The sequence below is a fragment of the Mus caroli genome, unplaced genomic scaffold (genome assembly GCF_978045245.1).
Source record: "Mus caroli unplaced genomic scaffold, Mus_caroli_1 scaffold_19, whole genome shotgun sequence".
Classification (NCBI taxonomy): domain Eukaryota; kingdom Metazoa; phylum Chordata; class Mammalia; order Rodentia; family Muridae; genus Mus; species Mus caroli.
The window spans coordinates 12489633-12500697 of NW_028227274.1; positions in this window are offsets into that span (position 1 = coordinate 12489633).

The following is an 11065-nucleotide window of genomic DNA, read 5'->3' on the forward strand; positions in this document are numbered from 1 at the left end:
TTTTTGAAATCTGGTGTCTGCTTTTGGCTGTCAGCACATCTCAAGTGGCACCAGTACAGAATAGAATAGAGACATTCTTGGCTTTAAATTAGAATCTGGGGCTGGCAAGGTGGCTCAGTGGGTAAGAGCACTGACTGCTCTTCTGAAGGTTTGGAGTTCAAATCCCAGCAGCCTCATGGTGGCTCACAACCATCTGTAGTGAGTCTGGACGCCCTCTTCTGATGCCTCTGAAGACAGCTACAGTGTACTTATGTGTAATAATAAATTAATCTGAAAAAAATCGGAATCTGGAATAAAGTGAGACTAGCTTATAATTATGCTTATTACAGATTATCTGAGAATATAAATATGGAGTTTTAAAAATGTTATAAACCTAGATGCATGTGTCTAGGTATCTGACAAGGAGTCAGTTCTGACAAGAGAAAAGTCCTGGTGATGTACTGTCCCCCAATCTGCCAGGACCTGGGCTAGTTTCTTTTTATTATGTATATTATTCCATTAAAGCCTCACAGATCCTAACAGACATGCTAACACAGAAGGGGAATCTCACAGGGTCCCACCCCAGTCAAAGAACACAGACAACTAACAACAAGAGAGGGAGAAGCAGCACCCCCCACGGAGGAGTGCTCAGTCAGTACAGGTGGGCACCCCCAAAGCTGTGCACAGACAAGCAACACTGAAGGGATTCTGCAGGTGGTCTATATACATTTACCCATGCGTGCGCGCGAGTGTGCATGTGTGTGTGTGTGTGTGTGTATGAGAGAGAGAGAGAGACAGAGAGAGAGAGAGAGAGAATTATTGTCCTTTCACTATGATGAAGCATCGTTATGGAAATAAGAGCTTGTATCCTGATCCACAGGCAAAGGCAGCAAGAGTGAGACTAGGCTTGGTGTGAGCTTTTGAAATCTCAAAACCCATCCCCAGTGACAATATCCTCCATCAAGGTCACACCTCCTAATTCTTCCTCAACAGCCTACCAACTGAGAAACAAACATTTAAATATGTACACATGCATGCACACATATGTATATAACATATTATATACCTATATGGAGATCATTTTCATTGAATATACACACACATACACATACCAATAATAATCAAAAGAGAAGGCCATTAATTTGAGAGGGAGTGAGGTGAGAAGAGAGTGTGGAGGTGAAAGAGGGAAGAGAAAATTGATATAATAGATTTAATTAAAAAATCAACCTCTTGGAAGTTTCTTGGTGCTACTCAGGGTTAACAGAATGGTGCCTCAGAGGGGGCAGGAGGCCCAATAAGAGAAGCACAGTAATCAACCCACAGTGGAACTGCGTCCTAGCCAAGCTGCCCAGCTCAGTGGGAAGCTTCAGCATCCTCTGCTCCTCTTTTACCCTGGACCCAAGTAGACTAAACCATGGGTTTGAGCATAAATCGCCTTTAAAAATTGAAAAAAACTAAGTATATTATTTCCCTTTATAAATTTTATCTTATTAGTTTCATGGTCTTTGCTGTACCTGATACAAGATGTAAAGAAGCACAAAGATACTCACCTAGCAAGTTAGTCTATAGATACACAGGCCAAAATTACATGGGACTTGAAGGTGGTAAATACAGTAGCTCATAGGAAGCTGCCACTGTCAGAGAGCATCGGGCAAGTTTGCAGCTTGTTTGTCTCATCCTCTTTCTCTTCAGTCAGCTTACTTTCTTGCTGGGCACTTTGAGAGTTTCTTAGTTGCTGACTCTCTTAACTGTAAAATGACACAGAAAACAGGAAACATAGTTCTGGGATTTGACCCTGGCTCATTTGCCAGAGCTCTGGTTTTCTTTTCCAAATAGTTTGGTTTCTTGCACACTCATTAGGGCCATTTTCCTATTTGGAAAAACCCAGGCAAGGGTTTGTGGAGGGAAGTGGTGAGGTGGGTGGCACTGTGGAGGAAACATGGTGGGTGAGGACTGCTGGCCTTTGAAGGCTTGTGAGAGAATAGAGCTGCAAGGGAGAAAGCTGCACACAGATCATGCTTGCAATAACCCATGAGTGGGTATAAAGGTCAGCTGCAGAAGGCAGGGTCCACCAACTGATGAGCAAACACACCACAATTACTTCCTCATCTTCAAAAGAGATGCATGCACTGGCGACCAACAACCTCATAATATAAGGAATTTAGAAATTCAAGGAGCAACTTCACTCAACAATAGTTTCTTTGATATTTTTAAGGATTCAATGAGTGCAAAGATTTAAAGTCCCCCTTGTTACATGGGAAGAAAAACAATCCATTTTTTTCCTGATTCTAGAGTCTCTTTTAGTGTAGCACATTGGTGAGGTTGGATTCCTGAGAGATGAATGAAGCCATTCTAGAGGCTCTCCATTCTGAACAGCTAAAGCAGCAAGGGTGATGTGCTTTCTGAAGGTTTGTGTTGAACTAAGACAGCAGGTAGAAGAGGGTCTTGCTGTGACCCAGCATCACTGTGTTTGAATATAACTCTAATTTCATATGTTGGAAATTGAATAGTGAACTCATGTCTGATGGTATTTATAGGTCAGGTCTTTCAGAAGTATTAGATGAGGTCATCAGGGTGGGAACCCCATGACAAGGCTGCTGGCTTTCTTAGAAGAATAAGACAGACTTGCATTGACACAGCCTTTGTTCTGCCTCAGCAAATGATGCACCACCCCCCGCCACTGTAGCATTATGTGGCAAGAAGGATCCTATCATAGGTCAACTACATGTGGGTTTCATGACTTAAGAACAGAGAACTAAATACAATTCTTTACAAAGGACGTCAGAATATGATATTCAATTTCTGCAATGGAAAAAAGACTAAAACACACACATTTGGGGGAATGTTTTAAATCTTAGAACTAGCGAGGAAAGCACAGGGAAATCTTACAATGTCCTGAGGATTAGACAGGAAGAGGGGCCAGGACATTTCTTGATCTGGGCCCGACAGTTGTGTCTCCATTGTGGCCTTTACAGTGGCTTTCAGAAGAAAAGAGAAAAACCAAGACAAGAATAACCCCAATTCAAACCAAATCTCTATGGTGTTTGGTGTGTAAGTGGAGTTTTCTGTTCTTTACAGCAGTGATTCTTAGTCACGTGTGCTGGGCTAGATTGATTGTCAAATTTGGGGAAGAGAAAGAATTTTCCTCTGGGGTATACTGGCAATTATTTTTCAGTTGTTTTTGCCCTACCCTGGAGCATGAAGCCAATATCATTTTTAGGATCAGGTGAGTTTATCCAACATGATCAATTTCCTGTGATTGTCTGTGGTTGTCACTGGGGGGGAGGGACAGCAACTCTCCTTGATCACTTAGACACTAAAAGCTGTCACCTGGAAATTGACCAGGACATAAAACTCTGAGCCCCAACGACAGCCACAGGAAGATCAAGAGACTAATAAGTAGTGGAGAGAGTGGGGGAGCACAAGGCAGGTTACCCTCACCCCTGCCCTTGCAGCGCCCACTAATGAGGTACAGGGCTGGGTAACTGGTGTCAGGTCATAACACATCAGCCTCTCGAGGGCTCTGGCAGGGCCTGAAGAGTAATGTGACATGACAGACAGTAAAGAGTAATGAGTCACATTCCCCCGCTGCTGAGTGTTGCCTGATAGGAACCACAGGTGATAGAGAAGGCCTTTGTCACCACTGAGAGGAGAAATGGGCTTCTTGGTCACCTGTACAGGGAGTGTTATTTGACAGGTTCTTAACTTTGCTGAGTACTTGGCATAGTGGGTGAAATAATCCCTCACTAGTCTGTGGTGTGGGGAGGGGTGGAAGTGTGCATGTGTGCTCATGTATGAAGTAAGTATCAGAAAGGATACTTGGGTGCTGTTGCTCAAGATGGCCATCCACTATTTTTTTTTAAAACTGTTTGAGAAGGATTGGAAGGTGTGGTCTTGTTGGAGGAAGTGTGTCATTGGGGGTGAGCTTTGAGTTTTCAAAAGTTGACCCTGTTGCTTGCCTCTCTCTTTATGTGTGTGGCAGTCAGAGGACACTTGTGGGACTAGAGGGTCCATGTTGTCCTTCCACCACATCTGTCACTGGGTTCAAACTCAGGTTATTAGGCTTAAGAGGCAAATGCTATAAACTGAGCTTTCTCCCAGTCCTTCGACTCTCTAGTTTTAAGAGCATTTGTTTTATCTACTGTCTTGAGTCTCCTTTGTTTTTGCTTTGTTTTGCTTTGTTTTTGCTTTGTTTTGTTTTGTTTTGTTTTGTTTTGTTTGTTTCTATCTATCTTCTGGATATTTCTGCTCACTGGTGCTTTCCTTCTTCTTCCAATTTAATGTAAGTCAATAAACACACTTTAGAATTACTTACGAGCCTTGTGGATTTTTTGCTCCTTCACAATTACCTTTGCAGTCCCTCTTCTACACAAATGGGCCAGGGTGGTTATAGTTTTAAAGACCTTTTGTATTTTCAAGTTGTGTGTGTGTGTGTGTGTGTGTGTGTGTGTGTGTGAGTGTGTGTGTGTGTGTGTGTGTGTGTGTGTGTGTGTGTGTGTGTGTGAGAGAGAGAGAGAGAGAGAGAGAGAGAGAGAGAGAGAGAGAGAGAGAGAGAGAGAGAAAGAGAGAGAGAGAACAGGTATTTGTGGTAACCAGAAGAGGGCATCAGATCCCCTGGAGCTGTAGTTACAGGTGACTACAAGCCAACTAATGTGGGTGCTGGCAATTAAACTTGGGTTCTCTGCAAGAACAGTGCATTCTTTTAACCCCTGAGTCATCTCTGCAACTCAAGGGTGGTCTTCTAAAATGCAAGCCAAGAGCTCCTTGTTCACCTGTTTACAATTCCTGATAGTTTCCCAAACTTCTTGCCTGTGTCTGTAAGGTGTTGTATGTTCTTAGTCTATGATATTTGTGTAGGCGATTAAACAGTCTGATGACCATTAGACTATGTTTCAGGACAAACTGGAGCTAAAGCAATGATGATGGTGGACTGGAGTCATGTCGTCACTGGGACTACTCAGCTGTTTATACCCTTTGCCATTTGTTTAAACCTAAGTCCCACCACTAGGACTCTGGAGATGGACTTAGTAGTGGGGGTGCGGTCACTGGGCATCTTTATTGGCTCTTCTTTTTAAAGTGACCAGGATGAATGCATCTCCTTTCTCTCCCTTTCACTATTGCTTGGTTCTTGAGCTATCTATAGGATGCTGTGGGTGAGCTGCTTGTTAGAACTGCCAAAGACCTAAGTATCCCGGTGACAGTGCCATTCCATCCCTGCCTGCCAGTCACACTGGTTTTCCTTTTATTCTCATTATTATTTTATTTTATTTTTTTCTTTTTACCACAGTACACGAGGGTAAAGTAAGATGGAGGATAAGAGGCAGGCTTGTGACAATGTTGGGAGTTATTGGGCAGTTGCAGTTGCTAATAGCATCACAAACTGGCTTTCAGAAAATAGAGGCCCTTAGAGTCCTGACACCTGTTCTCCGGTGGACATGGGTGCCTCATGGTAGTGGGGAGGGAGAGAAAGAAAAGGAGGAGAGAGGAGAGAGAGGAATATTATTGCAGATTGTTCTTTTCTTTTCTTAAATGTATCTTCTTCAATTCTTTAGATTTAATTAAAAAATTAAATGTGTATCTAATAGTACGTGCATATAATATCAGAATTCATAAGTCTGAAGCAGGAGGATTATGAATTTATATGGTGAGATCCTGTCTCAAATAACCAAGCAACAGTGATAACAAATGCATGATAAAATAAAATAATAAAAATTGTGTATTAAGTGGATAAATGTAATGTTTTGATTTATGTATATAGTATAGAAAAATTGAATCAAGAAAACTGACATATTAATCATATCCCCTACATGCTTTTACATTGAGAACATTAAAAATTGATTTTTAGTAATTTGGAAGTGTGGTGATTTGAATGAAAAGGTCCCCAAGGCTCACAGGGAATGGCACTATTAGAAAGTGTGGCCTTGTTGGAGTAGGTATCACCTTACTAGAGAAACTGTGTTACTGGGGATGGGCTTTGAGGTTTCAAAAGCTCAGGCCAGGCACTGTGACTCTCTTTCCCTGCTGCCTGCCGATCTCGATAGAGAACTCTTTACTGTATCTCCAGCCCCATGTCTGCCTGTGTGTCACTCTTCTTTCCTCCATGACAATATGGACTAAATCTCTGAATGTGAGAGTTGCAGTGGTCATGATGTCTTCTCTTTACTGCAACAAAACTCCTAACCAAGACAGGAATTATATATATATATATAATTGCTTTTGTTATTATCATCATTGTTACTTTTATTATTATTATTTCATATGAGATCTTACTATATATTCCACACTCACCTGGAACTCACCATGTAGCCCATATGGGAATTCTTTTGTTTCAGTCTCTTAAATTCTGGGATTACAGGAGAAAGCTACTGGGCTCATCAATGATACATTGTTTTTATTGATGGTTAACACTCTTAAAATAGAGCTTCAAAACTTATTCTGAAGACAGCTCTGTTATGAGGTTTCACTACTGATGACAGTGATGAAGAAGGAGAGTGGATAATTGGTGGGGCCATGGGATTGAAGGTAAGACAGCATGCATCCATGCTGGTGGTTTAGAGACTGTGTGATGACCAAAGTCTTCCTGCAGGAGGACGGAATGAAGGGATCTCAGACATCAACAGAAATGTGGGTGGCTAACAAGTTTGGGGCTGACAATGGAATGGACTTCTGATAGGCCTACTCGAAAAGTAGGAGACAAAGTTAGTAATTATAAGAGAGGGGACAGGGTGGGATTGTCTTTCTGGAAAGTGGGGGAGTGTACAAGACAGGCAAGTGGAGCCAGATCTCCTGCTGGGTTCAATAGCCACTGAGCTTGGGTAATTATGAATCTAATGTGAGCATATGAGCACGCTCTTCTTTGAGCTGGAGGGTCTGCAGCACTCCTCTAAGCTATTGTAAATACCACAGCACAGCATGGTAGACCCCTGGGCTTTGGTCTGTATCTCACTAGTACTTGAATTTAGGGGATTTTTTTTCATCTTTCTTAGTATTAGTTTCCTTATGTATAAAATAGACATGCTCCCTACTGCTATTGGTATTATGGTACGATTTGCTTGGCACTGATGCTTGAGTGGGCTCACAGGAGTGGCTCCAGGCACCGGCTTCTCTCACTGTGAGTGAACTGCTGGCATCTTAAAGGGATGAGGAATGTGGGGAAATCTAGAAGTGTGTCAAATACTATGGTGCTGTTCTTTGACTTTTGTAAAACTTGCTTTACCCTGATGCATAGAAGAAGCGGGACTATCTCACACTGCGTGATGGTCAAAGGTTGTCTGCTATTGTAGACTGTACACATGAAGCGTTTTAGAAAATAAAATAGCCCTTCCTTCCCTCCCTCTTTCCTTCCCTCCCTCCCTCCCCTTCTTTTCCTTCCCCTTGCCCTCTCTCCCCTTTCCCTCCCTTCTTCCCAGCCTCTCTCCCTCCCTCCCTCCCTCCTCTCCCTCCCTCCTTTCCATCCCTATGTATGTTCCTCCCTCCAACCCTCCCTCCCTTCCTCCCTCCCTCCCTTCCTCCCTCCCTCCTTTCCTTCCTCCCTTTCTCCCTTCTTCCTTTCCCTTCCCCTTCCCTCACATTTTCCCTTCCTCTCATCTTCTTTTGCCTCCTCTCCCTTTCTCTCTCCCTCCCTGTCTTTTGGACACAGTCTCCAGAAGAATGGCTTTGGCCTCTGAATATTCTTTCTCCTGCCTTAGCCTTGTGAATGCTGAGATTGCAGGTGTTCATGATCCTGTATGATTTGTATCATTGCTCTTTATGTTGAGACAGATTTTGCTGAGTATACCAATATGCCCATGATTTTCATTTCATTTTGAATTACTGTCTAATTTGTTTCTTTATATTCATTTTAAAATCTTTTTCATAAAGTCATTTTATTGTAATGAACTTACCACTCATAGAAACACTTTTTTCTTTTATTTATGTAATATTATTTAATCTGAGTCCCATATATGGGAAGGAGGATAAGTTAACTATGTAGAAGGGGGACTCTTAAAACATTTGCAAGCAAGAGAACTATGTAGCTTAATTAAAAAAATAATACAAAACAAGTCTCAGATTCAGGCTTAGTGGTACAGAACTTTAATCTGGGCCACACCTTCTGCTAGAGACCCACATAAGGACATTGGCAGAAGGCAGACTCACTCTTCTTCACCCGCTTGCATTTACCATCACATCCGTTGGCACCCACTTCTACAGAAGACCAGCTGAAACAACCAGCCTCACAGAACCGAGCAACTAGATTCTTGGACTTCCAATTCACAGCTGACCATTCTTGGGGAGTTGGACTACAGAGTGTAAGTCATCATAACAAATTCCCTTACTGTATAGAGATTATCAATAAGTTCTGTGACTCTAGGGAACCCTGACTAATGCAGAGGGTAAAGGCACTTATCACCAAGCCTGATGATCCAAGTTCAAGAAGAGAGCTTACTCCTTCAGGATGTCCTCTGGCTTCCATGTGGCACTGTTGCACATCCATACACACACATACATATCTGTACATATATGCATATAATATATACATATACGTGTGTGTACATATACATATAGAGTACACACACATATATGTATATATATATATATATATATATTAGAGTAACATTTTAACCAGCTGGAAATCACTATATAAAGGATATTTACAAAGAAGAAGAAAAGGCTGGAGAGATGGCTCAGCGGTTAAGAGCACTGACTGCTCTTCCAGAGGTCCTGAGTTTGATTCCCAGCAAACACATGGTGGCTCACAACCATCTATAATAAGATCTGATGCCCTCTTCTGGTGTGTCTGAAGACAGCTACAGTGTACTTATATACAACAAATAAATCTTAAAAAAAAAAAAGACTAGACTCACTCTTGAGTTTAAAAAACAAACAAACAAAGGAGAAGGAAAAGAATTCAGGGACACTCTACTTCTGATAGAGTTCTGTTGTAGTTCTGTTGCTAAGGTTTATTTAAAAATATCAGAGTATCCCATCCATTCTTATCAGATCTTGAGAGTGCTCAGTGATGCAGACAGCTTTGGCCAGCAATGTGGCTAGACTGGACAACTCTACAGAAATCTGGAAATTTGAAGGAAGAAAGGCAAAGCAATTGCCTGCCTGCCTGCTTAGCTGTGGAGGCCACATTCATTTCCTATTCACCATAAGGCCCCAAAATGCATTCAAATTTCACTATAGTGTGTACTTTTCATATGTTCCTAAATGTATTCCAGCCTTAGCCCTGTGCATAGACCCAGTGTGAAGGAGCCTGGCATGGCTCCTCTTGCAAAGCTTGTGCTGGGAGCTTCTGACTATGACTTGAGCACATAGTTGGTAACAGCTCTTGAGGCTGGACAACTAGGACTCCTCAAACAGTGTGGAGTGTATGCTAGGGAGTGATGTAGCCTGGACCAGTTTCTTGCCCATTGGAGTTAAGTTGCTCATTGTCATGGATGCTCCATTTTAACTATCTGTAGAAGAATTCTTCAGAGGCTGGGGAGATTGCTCAGTGGTAAAGTGTTTGACACACAAGCACAAGCAATGTGAGTTCTGATTCACAGAACCCACATAAATCTGGATGCCACAGTGCAGGCCTATAATCCCAGTGCCCTTCTAGAAGGATGAAAGGCAGACAGGAGATTCTGCAGGGTCAGATAGCCTGGCTTGTGCATCAGCAAACATCCACTTATCCTGCATCAAGGTGCAACATGAAGACTGACACTCGAGGTTGTCCTCTAAACTCTGAATGTGTGTATGCATATATGTATATGTATATTATATCCAAACATTCATGTACACAGAGAAATTTTTTGAAATCCTTCTTTTTAGGGCTATCTTATTATTAGTATCTGAATTTTTAAGAATTAATTACATAATTTCTTCCTTCTCTTTCTCCCCTCTAAGCTGCCCCATCTACCCTTCTGTCAGACACCATACCGAGAGAAAGCAAGCCCTTCACAATCTCCCACCCTGACAAGCCAAATGGTCTTGTGCTAGGAGCCGGTCATCACTCCCTTCTCCCTGTTCCCTTCCTGGCACCCGAGGCTGTAAAAGCTGAATTATAGTCCCCTCTTCCTTATCTCTTCCTGACTCCTATGACATCCAAGGACATGAGTTATGCTCTGAGCCTGGCCTGACACTCAAGGCCTAACACCCAAGGCTGTTAAGGAGGATCTATGTTCCGGAGATAAGACACAGAGTGCCCGCTGCCTGGAGCCTGACTTCGGCCCTCATGTCAGCAGATGCCCACTTCTTTGTTCTTTGTTAAATTCCCCCTCGACCCCTACCTAATCCCTTTGATGTATGCTTTAAAAACCAGCGTCTCAGCCTAAAAAGGGGAGACCTTGATAGGAAAAGATCTACTTGGTCTTCGGCTCTTCTTTCTCTCCCATCCCATTTTCTCCCAGGTTTGTGGTCCCCCTTGCACCCACGAAAAACCGAGTCCCGAGGGACGGGATACCCCTCCTAGCCAGTTCTCTTTCAAATTCATGGCTTCTCTTTATTTGATTGTTGTTACACACAGTAAGTGCCCATGTGTGTGTCCCATGTGTGTACATGCATATTTCTAAATATGTAACTACAGCTTGCTCAGCCTGAGTAATGTTATTTGTATGAACACGTTTTCAGAGCTGATCAGTTGCTGCTGGATACCCAGGTACCGTGCTCTTCCCCATTCCTCCAGCTCTCAGTGTTTCTTGGTTGGTTGTAGCTCCTTGTCTACAGTTGAAGACTCATGTCTACCATGTTGCTCTTGTCTAGGTCATGCTTAGGTAGCCATGCTAGTGAGAGATTTCATGAGTATACCTCCTGAAACTTCTAGGAGACATAATGCCACAGCAATTCTGTTCCTCTGGCTCTTACAATCTTTTTGCCCCTCTTTTGAAATGATCCCAATGAAGAGGTCAGGTCAGAACCTTTGGAAAATTCCACCAGACCCCACCCTTCCCAGAAGAGAAAGGTCATGGAACACTTAGCCACCCCTCCCCTTTAGAAGGGAGAGGCTAATTTAATTCCTCAGACCACGGGTTGGGGGAGGGACACGAACCATGGGCCACCTGAGGGTGGGGGAGTGCCAGAACACATAGACACATTCTGCAGTGTGGACTGACTGTTGGCC